We start from the raw sequence: 9526 nt of genomic DNA, 5'->3' as shown, positions 1-9526 counted from the left end.
TATTGTCAGCGCTTCCCCGTGATTCTTATTAATAAAATAGCCTAGATACTAGCTACTAGCTATTATATTCCTCAGCAACCAGGTGGTAAAACCACTGTTTTTGAATACATTTACTGTTTGCAGAGAGAGTTGCGCTAACGCACAGCTAGGGTGACCACCGTTCCGCTTTGCGTTGTACTGCACAGCATTTTCACTACACGTCGTATATTAAAAAAATTTCCCCGCATTTTCATCAGTCTGTTGTTTTTAATTATCATATTAAGAAAACGTACATATATTATTTTGCCTTTTTAAGAAGGCCAATCCTGACAGCAAACTGGATAGGTTTGCTTGACTTTCTAACATTTACAGATGAAGAATATGCACTGGGGAAAACACAACTCAAATGTAATAAACAGTACAAATATATTTGCTGTTTGCCATGGTGGATCGATTTGATCTATAATCAACATCAAGGACTGGTTAAGAGTAAGCGTGCAAATCAAATTTTCTTGACTCCTTATTTATGGTACCACTTTAACTCTGATTAAGTTATTTCAAGTCAGGTTCTGGACTTAATCCCAGACATTAATTTCTTAATGTCTTTTCTGAAACAGCCCCTACATTATTTTTTATTGTTAAGTCTTTCAGATATGTCCGTATATATGTATGCATGCATGTACCAGAAGAACCTTAAAAAAAAAAAAAAACACAACAAATTCCTTGTGTGTTTGTGCACATCAGAATAAAGCTGATTCTGATTCTGAAACCAATGAGAATTAAGTTGTCACCAGAAAGGAATAGGAATAGGCTCTATCTTATTCCGTTTATTGAAGATGCTTGGCATTTTTTCCACACTGAAGTCCTTAAAGTTATTGATAAACATGCCCCTTGGATTTCAGTAAAGGTCATCATTTACCATGGGTGGATTCTGACTTAATACATTTATTTAAACAAAGAGACAAGGCGTGGGTAAAGTATAGATATTCAAAGGACTCAGCAGATGGGGCTGTTTATAAACAACTTAGAAACATGTGTACAACTAAAACTAGAAATGCCAAATCTAATTATTACAAAAATTTGTTATCCAATAATTTCAGTAATCCTAAGAAGTTTTGGAGAAATATAAATTCTTTACTTAACAATTCTACTAAAAGTACTGCTACCAAAATTAAAGTGAACAATGACATTATTAGTGATCCTCTTGCAGTTGCCAATGCTTTTAATCAACATTTTTCCTCTATTTGTAGCTCACAATTCTCTAATTTTTCCTATTCTGGTCTGGCAAATGAGCGGCATAGCTCTTTCTCATTTGTTACAATAAACCCTACTGATGTTGAGCAGGCAATCTCTGAATTAAAGTCTGGTAACGCTGACCCTGATGGCCTGGAGATCAAGTTTATTAAGCTTGCTTCTCATGTACTGGCATTTCCTTTATCAGATTTATTTAACCTATCATTATCCACTTGTGTGGTTCCATCAATGTGGAAGTCTGCCAGAGTTACACCAATATACAAGGGTGGCAATGTTCTTGATCCTAATAACTATAGACCAATTTCTATCATTAGTAGTGTAGCAAAAGTATTTGAAAAAATAATATTCAAACAATTATTTAAATATGTTAATGATTTTGCTATTTTGTCACCCAACCAATCTGGTTTCAGGCCAAATTTTTCTACATCTACAGCTCTTTTAAAATTTACAAACGACGTTGCATCTGCCATTGATAATAACGTGTCTACTGGTGCAATATTTATAGATCTTTCTAAGGCCTTTGATATGGTTGACCACTATCTGCTTCTCGATAAATTACAAGCAATAGGCCTCTCTAAAGATTCTCTTCTTTGGTTTAACTCTTATCTTCACTGTAGACGTCAGCGTGTCTGTTTAAATGGTTGTATATCTCAGTCTGTGATAATGGAGAAAGGTGTCCCCCAGGGTTCTTCCCTGGGGCCTCTTCTTTTTTCTTTATTTATAAACGATCTTCCACAAATTTGCTCAGACTGTAGTATTCATTTGTATGCTGATGATACAGTGATATACTCATCTAATGTCTTGGTCTCTAAGACCCAATCCTTACTACAGTCTAATTTTAATGCTATTCAACGTTGGTTCCAGTCCAATCATTTACTATTAAATAAGAAAAAGTCATATAGTATGCTGTTCGCTACTAGATCAGCCTCTTTGAACCAAAGTAATAATTTTTTACTTAAATTTTTAGACGATACTCCACTTGAACAAGTCGCTGAATTTAAATATTTGGGCCTCTGGCTTGACTCACAGCTTTGTTTTAGGTGTCACATTAATTCTGTCGTGAAAAAGATCAATTGTAACCTACGAATACTGTATCGTTCTATTAATTGTTTTACTCAACTTACTAGGCTGAGAATTGTGTCACAGTTAATATTTCCTTTATTAGACTATGCAGATGTTGTTTACCAAAACACCTCAGAATCTAACTTGAAACCTTTAACCGTTGTATTTAATAATATTTGTAGATTTGTTCTGAGATGTCCCTTCACTACTCATCATTGTGTATTGTATGACTCACTGAACTTATTATCACCAGAGGCCAGAAGACAGTATCATTGGTACCAGGTTATTTTTAAATGTGTGTATTATGATTATCCTTCTTATCTGAAGGAATATTTAATTCCATATAGATCTAGATATAGATTGAGACATACTGAGTATCCCTCTTTCACTGTGCCAAACATTTTTAAAGAGACTGGTAGACGTACTTTTAAATTTAAAGCTCCTTCAGATTGGAATAGTCTGCCTGGGTCTCTAAGATCTATCACTTCTTTGTATTCCTTCAAAATATCGCTCTTCACCTATTTGCAAGCAAAGTATGGCTGTAAATGTTTTTCTTGTGTGTGACCGGATTTATTTATTTATTTATTTATTATTTTATTATTATTTATGAGTATATGTTAGTATCGGTGTAGGTGTACGTATGTATATTATGTGAATATGTGTATAAACATATGTGTATGGGCTACATGTTGTCATGCTTCTTCAAGGGATTATCTCATTCTATATTTTAGGCCTGGTCAACAGTAATATGTTTTCATCTGAAAATGTTTTTTTTTCTCTCTGTTTAGGCCTTCAGTCCACACTGAGATGGAGATGGAGTTATTTTTTTTTTCAAGGAAAACTGAGCTTTTTGAAAACACTCTCCAAAGTGGATACATTTGACAATGGCATTTTTGTGTTGTACAGTGGACTGTAAAAATTGAGGTATTTAAACGATGATGCATGTTCAGTCAAAAACTCACTGAGATTAGGGCTGCACGATTAAATCGCATTCGATTATGAGCGCGATTTGGCGTAGCTTGTCAGTGATTTACGGCTCTGTGTATTAATTGCCGCTCCAGCTGAACGCATGTGATGGAGCTTTGCTACTAATCAAAGTACCGGCTTCATTGACTAAGCGCGCCTCACAATATCATGCGATTAATCGTGCAGCCCTAACTGAGATGATACAGACGGAACAGACATAAGTTTTCTGGCAGGATCACTTCATTTATGGATATATCTCATCATTCACTGACGCGTCCATGTCGCGATCACTCGTGTTTGATTTAAAACGCAACTGCCTTCATGTCTTTCCACAGGAGCAACTGAGTACATTTTTTTTGTCATCTTTTTAGGACTGTAATATGAAGGGTGTACAAGGCAGCAGTGTGAAAGTGAATAGCACATAACAGGCACAATTACCCGTTTAAAAATACATATCTATTGGTATAATATGTGTCACATGACTAAACGTGCGTCATTTTCAAAAGTCTCCATTTTTCACAGTCAACACTACAATGTGAAAACTGTTTTTAAATTTATTCACTTTGGAGAGCATTTTCAAAAGACTCAGTTTTCCTTGATAAAAACGCCGTCTCAGTGTGGATGGTAGGCCAAAACGGAGAGAAAAAGATGCGAACTCAAATGAAAATGGATTAGTGTCGACATGGCCTTAGTATCCACTGGCTGTTTTATTTGCTTACCAAATACCTTTAAATGAACAAATGTGCCAAATGCACATTTAAATCTGATCAATGACATTACAACATTTGCTTTGTGCAAAATAAGTGATTTTCTAAGATACTTTTGCATAATTAGCCAAAGTGCTAGAAATCAATGGTTTTAATATTAGAAGCAGAGGTTTAATGTTACATAAAATATTTTTTTGGCTAATTCCATATTATTGTTACAACTTAAATGCATGATGTCAAAATAACAAATACCCTTCTCAGCTGCACTTGAAGGCAGCGTTTGTATTTGTCGTCGTGATTTTAAGTCAACATTTGAAATGTCACAACATTTCTACACTTGTGACATTCTTCATAAATATTGATTTCTAAAGTGAGTTTAGATTTGAGAATAAAAACCAACCTGATTGTTCCTCAGTATCTTCATGTTTGACTCTGAATGTTTCTTCACTCTTCATGTCTTCACTCTCCTCTTTAATAAACGCCATCTTTGTTTGTGTTTCAGTATCTTCATGTTTGACTCTGTTTCCTCAGTATCTTCACTCTGAATGCTTCTTCCTCTTTAATAAATGCCATGTCTGTTTGTTCCTCAGTATCTTCATGTTTGACTCTGAATGTTTCTTCATGTCTTCACTCTTCTTTAATAAATATCATCTTTGCTCTCTTCTTTAATAAATGCCATCTTTATAATAGTGTCACTTTTTCTGTGGTTTCAATCCCTTTGTCCTGTTTAAGATGAGAATAATAACTAACAGAAAGAAAAATAAATCTTTGAGTGCATCTCCATCAGCTCCCTACTTTGTCAGTGCATTGGTAAGAGAGTCAATCTGGGCTGTGTTTCCCAAAAGCATTGTAAGCTTAAGTACACTTTAGACCCACTGAAAGCAATGGAATGATCAACTTAGGCTTATGATACTTTTGGGAAATGCAGCCCAGAGTCAGAGTTAATTTACCTGATTAAAATATATTTACAAATTACAGAAATTTTATTTGTAATGTGCTTGTCTAAAACCCAAAGCACTACAATAAAACAGAAACACAAAAAGAACAAGTTAAAATAGTTAATTAAAAACAACCTTAAATATATAGTTGCCGCATTTCCACTGCTTTGAGTAGCAGATCAGGGTTGCCAGGTTTTGACAGCAAATCCCGCCTAATTTCTACTCAAAACTAGCCTAATGGCGGTTCGAGGGGGTCCCCTGGTAAAAGTCGAGTTCATTCCAGATGCTAAATATCACGTTATTGTGGTCGCTTCAACGCGAACATGAAAAACAACACGCAACAACTGTGCTTAAGTGTTAAAGAAAAACCGCGGACTAGGCAACACAGCAGCAGATTTCTTCAGCGCGTTGCGTTTCGTGATTTAAAACAGTGAATCACTTTGCGATGCGGTTGATTTAAGTGGCCCGGATTGTTAAAATGCTCCGTTTCTCCATCACTACTCGCCAGTGACTGATTTTGTTTTTATGATAAACTGATTCACTGTATATAGGGAGCAAAATGAGATGCACCGTTTCTGTTACTCATGTGCCGGAAAACTTTACTCACATAAAATACCCTTCATTGCTATCACTAGATAAAGCATCACAATGTTTCACAGGTTAATACATTTCTCAGTTTTATACACAATTCTCTAAATGAGTTTATTTGACTGAAACACTTTTAACTATTAAAAACACTCACCTTTCTTCAGTTGAATCACAGATGCAGGAGCGCGGCACACTCTTATGACGTCACATCGACCGAACCAAAATAAAAGTCATTTTCACTAAAATCACAGGCTGTGTTCAATATGACATACTAACATACTGTTAACATACTGTCTACTGCCCAGTATACACTGCATACTGGCTACTACATTTTTCAAGAATAGTAAGTCACAGAGGCGGACAGTAATTAAGTATTTTTATTTTACTCAAGTAACTTTACTCAAGTGTTGTTTTTTTTTGGAAAACTTTACTTCACTACATTCCGTAATGTCACTTTTTACTGCACTACAGACTACGCCTTCACACCCCTTCAAAGTGAGGGGAACTAAATGCTTAATGAAAAATCAAATACAGGTTCGTTACCATGAGAGGCAGAGGCATAGGTATTATACAAAATATTTATTAAATTCACAATATTCCAATAAAATACTTAAGATCAAGCAAGAAGTTGGTTCCATCAAAAATCAGACACAAACCAGTAACTGAAATACCTAAGGCTCACCCATAGCAGGGTAGGCTAGCTGCAAGGTGATTAATTGTAAACCACACGCACACTCACATACACACAGTGAAGTGAATGACTACAAACGGCAATCCACACTCTGTGCTCCAAATACCACCACCCAGGATACTACAGCAGCTAGCCGCCTGACTCAGGGGCCTAAAATAACAACAAAAAAAGAAACAATTAGGCAATAAATACCCAAAGCAGAATTAGACTGAAACCTTAATAGAATAAGACAATTTTACAAATTGTTAAATCGTACACAACATGACTGGCACTAGACAATTGTCACTTAATAGAAAAATGAAAGAAAAAGAAATACAAAACAAAAAGTTTACAATAACTTCAGAATAATCAAATTTAAATAAAGCAAAACAAGTCAAAAATAAGGAACAACGATACAATACACGAAAAACAAATCCTACTATAGCACAACCAAAACTAAGAATGATTATACAAGCAGTATAATAAAACAAAACTCCAAAAAAGAAAAATCACAACAACAAACTTACACCCAGCCGGTAGTTCAAAGACTGAAGGGCAGATCAACGCACACCACCCAACAAATAAGCGGTCAAGTAATCGGGATAGCTACTGCCACAACCACCGGCTTTAGTGGGAAAAAGAAAAAAACAAAAATACAAAAATACAAAAACACAAACAGCAAAACAGCAGCGCCGTCTTAATCCTGCTCTATGCAGAAGGCGATCACCCCAACCCTTAAAAGACGGAGCGCTCCCAAAGAATTTATTCGTCCTGCTAAAAACAAACCATTAATTAAATTAATCTGACCCATTATTCATTTTTAAAAAAAAGTAACTATACTTACCAAATATCGGTCACCAAAACACACAAATCATACAGTTGCTCACAGCACAAATCTCAGCAATTTTACCGGAGGATGAGTGGAATCAACCCAGCTGGAATAAAGAAACCGTGCAAGTTATAACAAGCGTGAATGCCACGCAAACGGTTAACCAACTTAACCTACCGAGGGATCGTGACAACCTGCCCACCACCGCGAAGCCGCAAACACGCCGATGTTCCAGCTACAATAAATAAGATTTACTGGTAAAAACGAGCCCCCTGCAATATTAGCCAAACAGCTAAAATTTTTATTACGCGGAAACCCGCACACACAAAAAGTAAGCAATAACGCATCCCAGGTAGCCTAATCGCAGCCTTTATATAACAACTACCCCGTTCTGATAGGCTGTCGTTCTAAATACAGGTGAGGGAACTTATCCACCCTGCCACACATGTCATAAATAAAAGTTATTGTTTGTTTTCCCTTTAATACTTAAGAACATTAAAAATGTAGTGCTTTCTTGTACTCAAGTAAATCTTTGAATTACTTTTATTTGAGTGAAAGTAAGAAAGTAACAGATTTCTAATGTAATTAGGTATTAAATGATATTTAACATGAAACGCAGTGCAGTAAAAAGTACAATATTATGCTTTGGAATGTTGTGAAGTAAAGTAAAAAAAACACTGATAAAGTACAGACACTTGAAAAGTACTTTTACAGCAGAGTAAAAATACTTAACTACTGTCCGCCTCTGGTAAGTCAGTAAACACTATGCAACAAATTTTCTACAGTGTTGACAGATGACATGACTGGCATTGAATGCTAATACAGTGCCACTGTCCAAATTGTTACCTTAAAAATATGTGTGTTAACCATTCCTTTTTCTGAGCAAATCTGAATGAAAATTTCCTACCTTTCCTACCTTGTTCTTGCCAACAACAGACTGTGAAAGAAGCAATCTGCACAATGGAGAAAAAACATTTGGCCTTTTTTTTTTTTTTTTTTTTTGAGTACAAGAATACTGTAAGATATCCAATTTCTACCTGTTGATAAACATTATTAAGTTATTATTATATTATATTACGTTACATTATATTATATTGTATTATAAGTACTGTCAAAGACAGTAACTTTTACAAGAAAATTTTATTATTGTAGGTAAAATGTTTATTTTTTTACTTTTAACAGTTTATATGTATCAGTTTAACCAATTTGGACACAAATCTAAGTTTGTAAATAATGGAGGATAATTGTATTATTGTTAGATCGAGTCCCCCATGCCTACACAATTAAGATTCAGCCATGGACTCCAGATTCTGTCAAAAAATAACAGTTTGTCCAGTAACAGAACAACTCATCAACTACCAAACTGATTCACAACAACATCCCATAAACCTTTCCATAAACATTCCCTCTTATCTCTTATTCATGAAGACAAACAGCTCTTGAAACACAGTCATAAGACTACACAGCAATGGAAAAAAAATATATAAAAACAATAGTATAATGTAATATAAATTACTAATCAATTAATGAATCAATGAAATGGGTATATAAATGACTATAATAATTATCATAAATGATTATATGATTAAATTGAATAATAAAATGATTAAAAGATAAATGATTATGAATGAATGAATGAATAAATGAATGCAGAATAAACAAAGAATAAAAAGGTAAGTAAAACAACACAAAGATATGGTTGCTCTCTTTAAGTAAATATCACACACTTTGCATTTGTTAATCCATCTGGTTCTTCATTCCACCATCTTAATCATATGACATAAAATGATTATCGCAAGCTAATGTGTCCCAATATTGATCCAAACCATGTGTTCCATTCAGATGTTCATTATAATTCAATTCAATTTTATTTTAAGCAGCTTTACAGAAAATTTTAAGTTTCTATATTATATTTCTATTATATTTTTCTATTATATTTTATTCTATATTATATATTTAGAATTAGGTTATTAGTGGTGACCACGACAGAAATGTACAGTAAATATCATGCAGTTAATTACAAATTGCATGTAATCAAACTGACAGTGAACACCATTAACTGCAATGATTATATGTTGTGATAAAACTTATAGCAAAGTTTTGTAGTTGTGTATGTTGTTCCAGCTTTAGAATCATCTGAGGTCTTCTGGGGGGTTGCATCATCTCCTCTCAGGTGTTCTGTCGCCTTGTCAAAAGATCTTTGTACAATCTTTTCCCATCATGTTTGGAATTAATGTGTTCGTAACATTGCCAAATGCATTCTGATTATGGTTTGGAAAGTGATAAATGCACCAGTAAAACTTTAGTGACACTTTTCTAGCTTTGTGTTTGGACTATGCAAATGAATTCCACAGGAGGAAAGAAGGGTGGGCAACCACGTGTCCCCCACTCTGATGGAACCAGCCAATCACAGCATGGAAATGGAGAAGTGCCAAATTGCAATCTCCTCCTCATCGGACACAGATCAACCCCGCTCTGAGTCTCTGGCCTGCAAAGGTGAGACAACAACAGATACCAAGTCCAAGTCTCCAGC

General features: G+C 34.8%; 1 protein-coding gene and 1 long non-coding RNA gene across 3 annotated transcripts in view; one reads left to right on the top strand and one right to left on the bottom strand.

The window, feature by feature from the left end:
- The window catches only part of LOC127160292 (gastrula zinc finger protein XlCGF8.2DB), a 65531-nt gene that overhangs the window by 2958 nt on the left and 53047 nt on the right, over positions 1-9526 (top strand). The gene's annotated exons all lie outside the window — the stretch shown is intronic.
- Positions 6211-7236, bottom strand: LOC127160294 (uncharacterized). Its single transcript, XR_007826700.1, has 3 exons — positions 7009-7236; positions 6692-6789; positions 6211-6335 (listed from the first exon to the last, which is right to left on the bottom strand). It is a non-coding gene; the product is annotated as an uncharacterized LOC127160294 (long non-coding RNA).

Source organism: Labeo rohita, unplaced genomic scaffold (genome assembly GCF_022985175.1).
Source record: "Labeo rohita strain BAU-BD-2019 unplaced genomic scaffold, IGBB_LRoh.1.0 scaffold_318, whole genome shotgun sequence".
NCBI classification, from domain to species: Eukaryota; Metazoa; Chordata; class Actinopteri; order Cypriniformes; family Cyprinidae; genus Labeo; species Labeo rohita.
This window is presented reverse-complemented; position numbering and strand designations above follow the sequence as displayed.